Genomic DNA, 13,273 nt, shown 5'->3' with positions numbered 1-13,273 from the left:
TCTTTTTTATTATATCAAAATACAAATAATTTTTTTAAATAATCAATAAATTGTGTTAAAAAACACTTTATTTCTTCAAACAGAAACTGACAAACTTATTTGGGGACATGACGGTCTTCCATCCTCAGATTTAGCTTGTTCTCAAGCAATGATGACCACCGAATCACTGACCACTTCATGCCAATGATGCTTCTTGATCTTGGGTGCCGCTTTTGTCGATTCACCATTACCTTAGATACTGGTAACTTACATAGCCTTAAGATGGCTTTTTGTTGATGTCTGAAATCTAACATACGTGTTATCACCATTAAGAATGTGTTCATATTTTTGATGTCTTTGGAGAAATACATGTTCTTCCCGGGCTTCCCAGATTATATCATCCATCAGCCGTAGATATTGACCTAGATCCTGAGCAATTGTATCATATGACTATTGATTTAATTTGAACTTATGTTTTCCTGCGCTCATCCATAGGTTCCTTAAAGAGTCTTTCCTTGAATAATTCTGGTTTTTATGATTGTGAATATCTCTTCCACAATCTCAACATGTCTGCAGCCCTTTTTATTAATTTTCTCTGAGATCCAGAAATCACCTCTGAGATTCAAATAGTCCATCTAGACTAACAGCAGATGACATGCTAGGCATGGTGGTCGTGTAGATTAAGAATCTCAAGCAAAACTTACCTGAATGCCCTACTACTCTAAGGGCAAGGTAAGGGCGGCATTAAAAAACTAAATTCCATTTCAAAGCAAAGGTTGGAGTGACCCTATTCTCTCTACCAATCTCCGATTGATGCTTTACGGCATGGTGGTAGCAGCTAAGAACTGAGAAAGCTAAAAGGAATGCTTATTAACAAATTTAATCAAAAACTCAAAATCATGAGAATCAGTGATTGGTTTTCAATGATGGTTTTATCCTGCCTTTCAACTTTTGTTATTGTTAAGTTTTTGGTAACCAGAATTGCATACAACTTGATATAACTGAAATGCAAAACACAAGTAACACATGACACAAGTCCTTATCCTGGGTAAACCCTCCGCAGTTGGAGGAAAACCCAGCCGCTCCAAAAGATGATTCCTTTATTCTGAATCTCAGAATCGATTACAAATATTCCTGCTTATGATTGATGTTTCCAATCAGTCAATCAATCAAACTGGCTTTTCTTAATAAAAAACTCACATTTTATAATAGAAAGACAAGCAAATGTCACTTCAGTAATTCACTGAATCAGTCATAACAATGTCAGAACATATATAGGACTCAGCACTGTAACACTTACTGTGATAATGTCTCAACCTTCACACCATTGAAGTTCTAATCATCAATAATACGATTCAACTCATATATAGAGCAGCGAGAATGTAATGCTTTTCACATTGAAAACACACAAAGAGCATACTGAACTGTCTGACAGCTATTACATCTGCTCACCAACAAAACATGATGGGGTCTCTTTTCTAATCATCATTACATGCAGAAGAGAAGTTGCGCCAAAAGATGACACTTTGTGAATACCAAGCGACATCCTTGAGTAACGTACACGACAACCACAAATGAACGTACACCTGTTAAGGGTCCCATTGTCTTCAATATGAAAACTGTCGATAATAATGAGTGAGGAAGAAGCAGCCAAGTCACCAATAACCATCTATCTTGTCAGCAATTCATAGTTGATCGCACGGTGCCAAGGAAGCAGCTGAGTCATATGAAAGAAGACAAGGATATATGAAATGACGAAGATAAAAATGAAATCGTCCTCAAGACTGAACCATGATGCCAAAGCAGTAATCATCCAAAGATGACCGTCAGCAGCAATAGTGACAAGTAAACATAATGCCAAGTCATCATGATGCCATGAAGACGTGACTCCTTCGATGCACGAGGTACAATAGAGAATCATAATGAATATAAAAGCTTCTCCAGCTTGAACCCAAACAATTTCAGAGAACCACAGAACAGAACCATCACAGGTGGTTGTCTCTCTTGCAGCTACATAGCTTTAACAGTTATCACCTGGAACTTAGTTTGTGACCAAACAACATCGTATATGTTTTATTTTTAGCCTTGGCCAATAGTGCTAGTGCTTTCAACCGGAAATAGGAAGCTTTTGATTGCACTTTTATACCTGATTTTGAATATAAATTCTTGCAGACCAAGTTCTACTACTGGTGATACACATTCCAATTTCTTAGGCTTTCCCTTTACTCGTTTGGCTTTTCATTTCATTTGCAACATCCATGGTTAATCTTTCCTCTTGGCCCTGCAATATTTTTTGGAAAATGCAAGCATCTGTTTCCTTTGTTTTCATTTTGTCATGTTGAATAGTATAGTCATCCATACCCCTTGCTCTGCCAGTCCAGTTTTATGAGTTTGGCATTGCGTCAATAGTATTGGCACTAAATATCATAAAAGATAATTGCAAGAATCTAGTTGTTAAACACAGAGTAAACTGCCTTACTTTATCAAGGATTCAAGACACAACTGATGATAACTACTAACAACAAAGTGTGCCCTGGAGTTTAATAACATAAATATTTTCTCTGCTCAATTTAATAGCCACAATTGAGGAACCAGGGCATTTTTACATCAATGTTAATACTACATTGCAAATTTTCTGAAGATAGTTTTTTGACATTTTGTTCTCTGTTTTGCCAAAAATTTGCCTTTTCACAAGCATATATTTGAAAAAGTTTATTGCTATCTGACATATAGGAGGCTCTCATACCTCATGTGAAACAATGCTGAATAAGAAAATATCTGGTAAAGTGACCAATTTCTCCTTGGCTGCAACTGAAGCATATCTAACACGTTTTAGACTGAACCCTCCTTGCATTTGATTCTTAATTTTTGTGGCGATTTGATAAAAACTATTAATGTTACCTGTATTGGAAGGTCTATCAAAGAAGAAACATTTTGTACCTGTCGATTGTCCCCTATAAATCTATTAGAACAACTGTTTGTGGCTGGTTTGAGAAAACCTTATTCGACACCTTTGGCCATAGCTTTTCAATGTGGCATGTTGGATCTGCTAACCAAGAAACTGTTGCCTGCCTTTTGAACTAATCAAAGTGTAAACTAATCTCAGTTGTGGATAATAATTCTATAAGTTGACAGGCACCAATGCCAGTGACATAGTGATGGTAAAGCTTTCTTAGTATTTGTGGAGCAAGGTAGAGTAGATTCGTTGGTAAGTTCTTGCCCTTGACTATGGCAAGCAAGGTTTCAAAACCCTTATCTTGGTGTAGGGGTGCGACTACTGATCTCATGGCGAGTTTCAGCCACTTCACAACAATGTAGAGGTTACATTCTTATCTTTTGGTAATTTCAATATCAAATTTTTCCCAGCGTCTTGTGCTGCACACGCACAGGTAGGTGAATGAACCATCTTTGCAAGTAGGTGTATAGCTGCAACCTTTGTTTTAGGTATGATCGTAATTGCAATTACTGTTTGAATAACTTCCTTTTAAAACAATTAATGAAAAGTCCCTTGAGAACTTACATAGACAACATGTAGTTCTAGATGCATTGATTCTAATTTAAGATCTTTTGTCTCGGAGTCAGCAGCATTCCTAAAGCAGCCACCTAGCTCTGGAAATTCCCTTTATAAATCTTGATGATTATATAGTTGTACATGTTGGCAAGTGATCATAGGATGAAGGTATAGATGTTGGCATTGATGGCAACATAGCTTATTGGTCGCATGGTCAGTTGATCAGTTTTTTTGGAAGTTATTCATGAAAAATGCCCAAGTATAGAGCAGAAAACCAGTATATATTCGGACAGTTTTGATCAGTGAGCACATATTACTTATCGGACATGATTAAAGTTTTGGATGTGTAATGTATAGTGTATACTTGCTTCAGATATGGTCGACTATGTTAGTATGTTGATTGGCATAGGTTTTGGTTGGATCAAGTATAACTGACAGTTTAATAGTTATTCTAGACAGTTTTGGAGATTGGGCAAATTGGCCTAGCCAATTGAATTGTTTGAACGATTCATTGCTTGGCACTATAGGGATGACATCCTTGTTAACCCGTGGATAGCACCATGTTATATTGCATGTTGGAGTTTGTGCTACATGTTTTGTGAATAGTTTTTGTTAGCCGATTGGATAAAGATGAGAGAAGGGTATAAAGGAAATATTGGTTTTGTATGCAAGCATGGACTATTATGTTATGATGATGATATTTTTGATATGTGTGAGCCTTGATGCCTGATCAGATTAGATGCGAGCTTCATTGTAGACTAACCAAGGTTTGTGATGTTAGTATAGTCTTTTTGGTATTGTAATACTTTCATTATAACTAGAGAGAGTCCTTTATCAAGCAAGTGTGCTTTTCTTTTTAAAACCATTCCTAGCAAGGTTGAGGCCTCTAACAATGACACATGTACTGAATGCTATGGAACAACTACTAATAGGGTCATACCTCTTAACAAAGAACTTTCAAATTAGTGCATATTTGTGGGTACCGTACTCACCAGGGTTTTCCCTTGACTAGGGTTTCCTTGTGTGACACCCTACTAGGGAACCCAAGATAAATTAACTTAAAATGATGCTAAGTTCACTAAACATTTTTTATTTAGTAAAAAGATTAAAACATACATGAGATAATAATGCAGAAGCAACAACTCAAACACACGCGATACATACATAAGCAAAGCAATAACAATTATATTTCTCAAGGGTTCCATAACATTGAATCACATATATAAGTTTTATTAAATTAAGTTTATTAATTAAAACAATACAAGGCATAAGAATAACTACATGTACCAAAATCTCACAAAAGAATATACCAATACAAAATGTTGCATACTTGCTACACACGTCGTAGGGTTTGAGATGCTAAAAGAATATATATCATAATCATAACATCATCCCATAGGATTACAACGAATGAGGTACAAAATATCAGAGTAGGAATATGTGACATAATAATCAAGTAGAAAGAATAGAACAATTGCATCAATAGTGTATCTAGCATTGGGTCCAAGTGTCGGATCTCAATGACAAAGAATCACTACCTCCCAACCTTGTGGAACCTAAGTGGCCTCACTACCACCGCGTTGAGGAGATAATCTCAAGTCCCAAAGAAATAGCAATTCAAAAGGCATCAAGAAGCTAACTCTCAAGATTCTGAAAGCATTCTATCTCAAAGGTATTAAGTACACAAGGTAACATCTAATCCCATAGGCAAAAAGACATGTAGGAAACTTAATGTGCATAAGGTAAATTGTCATCACATGAGTCAACTCTAAGGTTACCTTGGCAACCTCTTAGGACCACGACACCCTAGTGACACTATGTGGCATCAATATCCTTTCATACAGACAAGGCATGTCGATGAAGCAAGCTCGCAATTAAACACCCTTTTTACTCCCATGCTAGTTAGTATTGGCACTCAAGACATGGACGAGGTATCAAAACTAACATCTTGTTAATTATTTTACATCACATTAACGATCATGCTATCACTTACTAATACTACTTACAATGAGTTACCTAGGCAACTTCTTTAGGGCTTCAACCCCCATTGCAAGCCACTTCACAACATACACATACATAACCTACCTTAAGTTTATAAAAAGTATATCTCATAAATAATTGTAATAACCACATTAATTCTACACAAGTAACTAGAAAGCATCAATAAATAATTGATTGAAACTTCAAAGGTTACACCAAGGAGATCACAACACATGAGTTTATAAAGAAGAACCATATCTCATTATAGAAACCTATGAGTTTATATCATTGTTTGGGAAAGAAATAATAATGACTAAAACTATCACATAAAATCATTATAAAAATCAATTATTTCCCATGCCCCTAGTAAATATTCCTATTTGGCCAACTACTAGGTTTCTCCAAAACCCATCACAAGACAAAACATAACATCAAAACAAACATTAACACAAGTGCAGTCTTCAACCATGTAGTTTTTGATATAATTTCATAAAGTTTGATTTGGGTAAAAGTTGGAGTTTTCATTTGCAAAAGTTTTCCAGTTGACAATTTACTACATCCAGTTTGATCTTAGAGAAAATTCCCATTTCATAGTTTTTACAAGGGTTCCTATTTTCCCCAAAGATAATTAATCATAACAGTAGTTTTCATTTTTAATAGTGGATAACAATTTTATCTTGTTACTTATTTGTTTTGCTTGATTTTTTTGAAGTAAAAATCACTCACTATTAAACATCCAACCATTATTGAGATTTCAATTTTAAAATTGCAAAACATAAGTTTTTAAATTCTAAATCCCCTATTGTTTCTAGACAACCTTAGATGAATTTCAATCTTTTGATCTCAATATGTTTTAGTTTGACAAAAATGTTATCATAAAATATCAAAAAAAAAAAAAACAATAAATACAATAATAGTTCAATTTAATTTGTAATTATACTTATTATATTTCAAAAAATAAATTCTTAATTTATTAATTATATTGTAACTCAAAATGTAATATAAAATAATAAAATAAATATTAATTAAAAGCTTTTACATTCTTTAATACATGTATTTTGAAATACATCATGATTAAAAAATAAGAATAAAATAAATATTAATTTATATATTATAAACTAATTTAATTTCAACTATCCAATATATATTCAAACAAAATAATAAAAGGTCCCCTGCGTAGGTTAGAATGGGATATTTAGAAAACTCAAGATAACTATGTTGTTATTTTAAAAAAAATGGATGGTGTGGCCCCCACCTCCTCCTACCTTTCGTAATCAAAATTTTAAGAGAGGTGCCATTTAATTGGTATTCTCGAGACAACATAACATCTACTATTCCAATGTGCATTGACAAAGAAATGTGGGAATTGGATTAATAAAAAATTAAATTGTTCTTTACCCTTTTCCAAGAGCCTTGAAAGTCACCTAAATAGTTGGCTTAAAATATATAGTAAGTTATGGAATGTCTCTCTCCATTCTTTTGTGGAAAATATGGAAGGAAAAGAATAGGAGAATATTCAATGACTTTGACATGGATAGCCCTTCCTTCCTCAACAAAGTAGAAGCGTGCATAACATAAGTAATGAATAATAATTTAAGAACAACCAAAGAAGAAGGGACACCATGTATTTTAGATTTGTGTTTGCCAGTAGACATGCTTTCAAGTGGCCGTTTCACAAGTAGGGGGTGGGGATGTGGTGGCCCTCCCTCTAACATTTTTTCTTTTAAATTATATATATATATATATATATATATATATATATATAACCTCCCCCACAAAAGTGCCAATGTTCAATTTTCTAAAGACATTTATCACAATAATATTTTTTATTACTCTGGTTATATATATATATATATAAAATTTCATTTAAAGATCTTAAAGGAAAACTAATTTGAATCAATCAATATATTTTTTTCTAAATCAAATCTGGTTAGTTTTTTTTCTCCCTAAAACCTTAGCTGTGGAGTTTGTTTTGTAAATTCATCTTTTCTAATAGGATTTCAATCTCTTATTTTCCCAGATGTGTTTCAAACCAAGAACAATTTCTTTTTTTTTCAATGAGGATTTTCAATTCATCTACTTGATTTAAGAGTCTTATTAAGTAAATTTTCACATATCTGCGATAGTAAATTTCTATTCTTGCAAGCACAAAGAAGACATAAGTTTTTGAGAGATTTTATAAAATTGATTTTTACAAATCCCTACCTCAATCTAATGCTAATGATTTGGTGTTTACTTATGGTATCAAAAATTGCTGTCTCAAAAAGCCCACATAAGAACTCTCACCTGTCAATTCTCAAGTTACTCCTCCAAACCTTATGTGTGGAGAAATGAGCTTCAATTCCCAATTAAAGGCCTCTAACCCTAGTTAGGGTTTTCGTTTTCCAAATGACCTCTCACTTTATTAATTTTCCCTAAAACCCTAGTAGTTGTGGAGTTTGTTTTCTAAATTTATCTTTTCTAACAGGGTTTCAATCTCTTGTTTTCATAGATGTGTTTCAAACCAAGAACAATTTTTTTTTTTTTTCAATGAGGGTTTTTCAATTCATCTACTTGATTTACAAGTATAATATTAAGTAATTTTTCACAGATCTGCCACAATAAATTTCTATTCTTGCAGGTACAAACAAGACACAAGTTTTTGAGAGATTTTCTAAAATTGATTTTTACAAATCCCTACCTCAATCTAATGCTAATGATTTGGTGTTTCCTTATGCTATCGAGAATTCCTTTCTCGAAAAGCCCACATAACAATTCTCATCTGTCAATTCTCAAGTTACTCTTCCAAACCCTGTGTGTGGAGAAATGAGTTTCAATTCCCAATTAAAGCCCTCTAACCCTAGTTAGGCTTTTCGTTTTCCAAATAGCCTCTCACTTTATTAATTTTCTTTTTATTTTATTTTAATTAAATATCTGATGCACACTTAGTGCCTTTTGAATATTCTATTTTATTTTATTTATTTTTCCCACTTGATCTTAATTTAGTAAGATGCTTTGTAGAGAATAATATTACTATTTCAATTTTAAATAATATTTTAATTCTTGTTATTTACAAGAAACTTCTAAATTTACAAAGGCTAAATTAAATAATTATTATTTCACCAACTTTAGCTTTATGGCAAATTTAACTATTATTAATTTCAAAATTAGATTTTTACAGCTAAGTCTTTTAATCTAATGCTTTTATTTAATTAATTCTCAATAATTAAATAAAATATGATAATTATTTCTTCCTATAGTTTTTCCATTTAAATTATTAATTTAAGTATTTCCTTTGGCTCACTAATTACACTTAAAGCCACAAAGTAAACCACATACTCAAAATAAATTCGACAACCATACAAAATGCAAAAATCAAACTCAAGGCTTAAGTCATCGAATTCATGTCACCTTGAATTGAGAAGGGTAGAGAAATCAGATACTTGTCCTTTACCACATGACAAATTGGTTCAAGGTTGGGATTTGGACTTGAAAACTCTCTCCCTCTTTTACCATTGAGATATTGCGATAGGGCACACTTATCCACACAATTCAGGGAAGTCAATGCTCGATACCTACAATCTTTATAAAAGCCGAGTGTGTATGTGTATATATATATATATATATATATATATATATATAAGCTAAACATGCAATGATGGTGAGTGGTACATCATGTAGATCTCGACTAGCAAGTGACTACGACTCCCTCTATTAACCACATCAGTGATGATAGACAAAAAAGTAAAATAAATATGTACACCATACACATGCAAGTATGGGGTAAGTATCCATAATCCACATAAACATCATCATGAATCTAACTGTAATCATTATATCAAAGCATCTAAACATCATCACATGAATAGCCATGAATCACAATAACACATGAAATGTCTCAAATATAAAGTATTGCATCAATTATATAACAAAATCATAAAGATAGTATCAATCAACCAGGTAACCAAGTACCACTACATTAAATAACATATCATGAAAATTGGTCTAAAAGTGTTTGGCAATACAACTGAAAGTAAGGTAGGCATTACATCCTCCCCCTTAAAATTAGTCTTACTCCTGGAAGCCTACAACCGAGAATAAAACCTCAAGAGCTCAATGTGCGGGTCCTGGTGGACGCTTCCCCATTGTAGAAGGTTTAGTCTCTATTGCAAACACCCTATGAGATCTACTCATATCTCCAACCGTGGGTTATGAAACTATGGGTTTTTGATTTGAGAATTGTGGTTCCTGTTGGGGATAGTTGATCAATTTATGTTCACGTTGTCCACACAAAAAATAGTCTCCAACGAAACTTTCTAGCACCCTAGGTGTGTTGGATTGCTGAAAGATACCCCCACTCGCAAAAGAATGAGTATTCAGTGCTTTCTAGCCTTACTGATTGCACTCGTTGTGCTGAAAATTATGAGGGTTCCTCAAGTTTGAGCCACCACCACTGCTCCATACTAGATGATATGATCCTCCCTGCTACTGCTCCTAGTTGCCTCTAGATGAAGGAGGTTTCATATTACTGCCCACTCCTTGGTTTTGTGTGCCCCTAAATGCTAAAGGTGTGTTTCCACTAGTCGGTGCCCCCACAAAACCCCCATATCATGAAGTGATATTCTTCTCCACAAGAATAGCCCACTGAACTGTATCCCTAAGGGTCTTAGGCTGGAATACCTTCACACTCAAAATGATACGGTGGTTTAGTCCCTGAATAAATTGTTCTACCATCAGTGGTAAATTGTCACTGATCCCTACATATGACATGAACTCAAAGAACTTGCGTTCATACTCCACCATTGTCATGGTATATTGTCTTAGATTGTGAAACTCATCTGCCCTCTGCTAGTGCCACTGCTTTGGTAAAAAGCAATCACATAAATTTTCAAGGAACAACTCCCATGCACAATATTCATGTTCACTCCGTTGGCCTATATTTTCACCTTGCTTAAAATCCTAAAAATTTGTTGTGAAAATACAATTCTCTTTTTGAGTATTTAGGGTTTGCAATTTTCATATATCGAGTTTACCCTAAAAAAACCCTAGTTTCATCATTCGTATCCTTGTTTTCGTTAGAAACCCTCCTTATTTCAAAATGTGTTTTGTGCTACTTAAGGAACTTCAAAAATTTCAAAGTGTGACCATGCGACCAAGGTGATTGCATGGTCGTTACCTTGTTAAGCTCTTAATGTTTTTATGGTGTGACTATGCGAAACAGTTAAGAAGCTCAATGATCGCTTGGTCACAATGGCTTGTTGCAAAAGGTCATCTTAGACAACGAATGAGTGAAACAATTAAGAAAGTAGTTAGTCGCATGGTCACACAGTAAAAAATGATTTTAGAGTTTCCAGCAACAACTGCATGAAAAGGGACTATCGCTCTATCGTAACCCTCACATTTCAAAGAATTTGACACGTGGAGGCATTTGAAGACTTGCTGATTTTAACATCAAGATTTAGATGTGACTATGCAACCAAGGTTAAAGAAATGCCAATCATTGTTTCACTACCTAAAGTTCAAAAGGTCAAAATGATGGAGCTACTTAGTGACTAGCTATGACCACATATTCAGAGGCTTAAGGATACAATGTTATGAGATAACAACGATTGTGTGAAACTGTCAGTACAGATAACTACAGTGCTTAGTCACATGGTCGCAAGGCCTAAAAGATAACAAGGAGTATAAGCTGCGACTGGGCAACATGGTTAAGAGCTTGTGAAGTGTTGTTTGATCACACGATCGTGTAGTTAGAAAGCATATAATAAACCTAAGCTAGGACTTGGCAAGGCTGCTCAGTGGGATACAAGAAATGCCTAGTCACGCAGTTGCATGGTTAAGTGATAATAGGTATAGTGAAGCCACAACTTGGCGAACGCTATGATCATATAGTCACATGATTAAAAAGTTGTAGTTAAATCAGAGACTGTGAACTGGCAAAAAGGTTTAGAACCTTTGAAGGATACTTTGATTGCATGGTCACGTAATTAAAAGAGACAATCAAAGTATATGATAAGATTCTTTGATCGTGCAGTTGCAAAGTTGAAATTTTAAGTTGAAAAGGAAGTTGTGACTGAGTGACACAGTTAAGTGTTGGTAAAATACCAAGTGATCGCATGGTCGTACATCTCAAGTAATGAAAGGAAATGAAAGGTAGGGACCAAGTGATCACTCAAACCTAAAGGTTTTGCATAGCCGCAAGACTTAAATGTTAAAGTTAAAACTAGGCAACAATCATGCAACGCGGTTAGAAGGCTATTAAGATTTATGAAGTCACTTAGTCATGCAGTTAAGAGCATGAATTAGAAAGGAAGTTGTAAAGTAGCGACAAGACACGTTAAACAATGTTTGCTAGGCCTCAAGGTTAAGGGGTTAAACATAAAGGTAAACAATGAAGCAATGACCAAGGCATTCACATAGTCGCAAGAAGAAACATAAAATAGAAATGAGCCTAGCGAAGTCGTGAACAACTAGCAGTATGTAGTGTTCGCATGGTCACAACATAAGGGCTTAATAGTAATGTGACTGTTATAACCTCATGATTATAAAAAAGATAGGTATTGTCTAAAAAAGTGCAAAAAAGATTTTGAAAGATGACAATACAAGTGCCGTAAAGCTAGACTATGACACTTTTTGAGTTTTTGAGAATTCTCATGCATGCTGACTTAAAGACACTATTAGTGCTATTCTTTTTTCTCAACTACTATTAAAAAGGTGATGGAACTGATTTCTAATTACAACAATCACAAACTTTCAGAGAATTGAGCGCCAAGTTATTTTTAGTGTTTTCAATTGTAGAGAAAGTGTTTGAAGAAGTTGCATTTAGAGAAAATGGCACAGGAAGAAGGAAAGATTATTGCTCAAGTTAACGTGGAAGAAGCCGCTCAAGGTGCTGAGCAACCCAAAGAAAAGTTAGCCAGCCTCTATACATAAGAGTGGGTTAATTTTCTACCAGGGTCATCTCATGCTTAGACAATAAACTAACGTATTTTCAAAGATACATACAGTTTCTATAGAGATAAGTCAGTTGTACCAGAAACCAATGGAAATGAGTTATTTTGGTACTTTTACAATAATAGGTTTGAAAAAGTGCCTATTTGCAATCCATAGAAGAGAAACCCGACGAAGCTAATTATGCTAGAGGTAATTGTTGATGTAGACCTGGTGAAGGCCCTAATCAAATCATATAATCCTTCCACTCATGGATTCCATAGAAAGGATATGAGCTTATTGTGCAAATTAGACATTGAAACCTTGGTTGAAGTTTTTAATCTAGGAGGACTAATGACAAAGCCCATTGAGCTAGAAACCAAAGAAAATAATTGAATTAATGCAAAAGTTACAAGAATACGACCCAAGCAGTGAGACTCTCATTGTGGATGAGGCCAGGGAGCTAGTATGGAGTGAAAGATTTAAATGCATTCTTTTCTAGAAAATTGCATTTAATAAGCAATAAAATGAAGACCATTTCCAATGGTACACTTGGTTTTATCCAAAAGATAACTAATGATGGAAATAAGATAAGGGATTGGAAAGAATGGTTAGCTTCTTTTGATGGTATTTTGAAGCATGAGAGGTTTGTTGCCTACAAAAATGGAGAGATAAATATTACAATAGTTTTTGATATTGTTGATCTTTTGTACAAGCTGGAGGCAGACATGAACAAAACAATTGTAGAGGTTAGAGCTATAACTAATGTGAATTGCAATAAATGCCTTAATGAATTGAATAAAATTAGGGTAGCCATCTAGCTAGATGAAGAATCATTTATTACCATATGGGAGGTGATAGCTAACATAAAGGCAATTCCATCTGGAGATAGCG

The sequence above is a fragment of the Cupressus sempervirens genome, chromosome 1 (assembly GCF_028749045.1).
Source record: "Cupressus sempervirens isolate cs-2001-9-10 chromosome 1, ASM2874904v1, whole genome shotgun sequence".
Lineage (NCBI taxonomy): Eukaryota > Viridiplantae > Streptophyta > Pinopsida > Cupressales > Cupressaceae > Cupressus > Cupressus sempervirens.
This window is presented reverse-complemented; position numbering follows the sequence as displayed.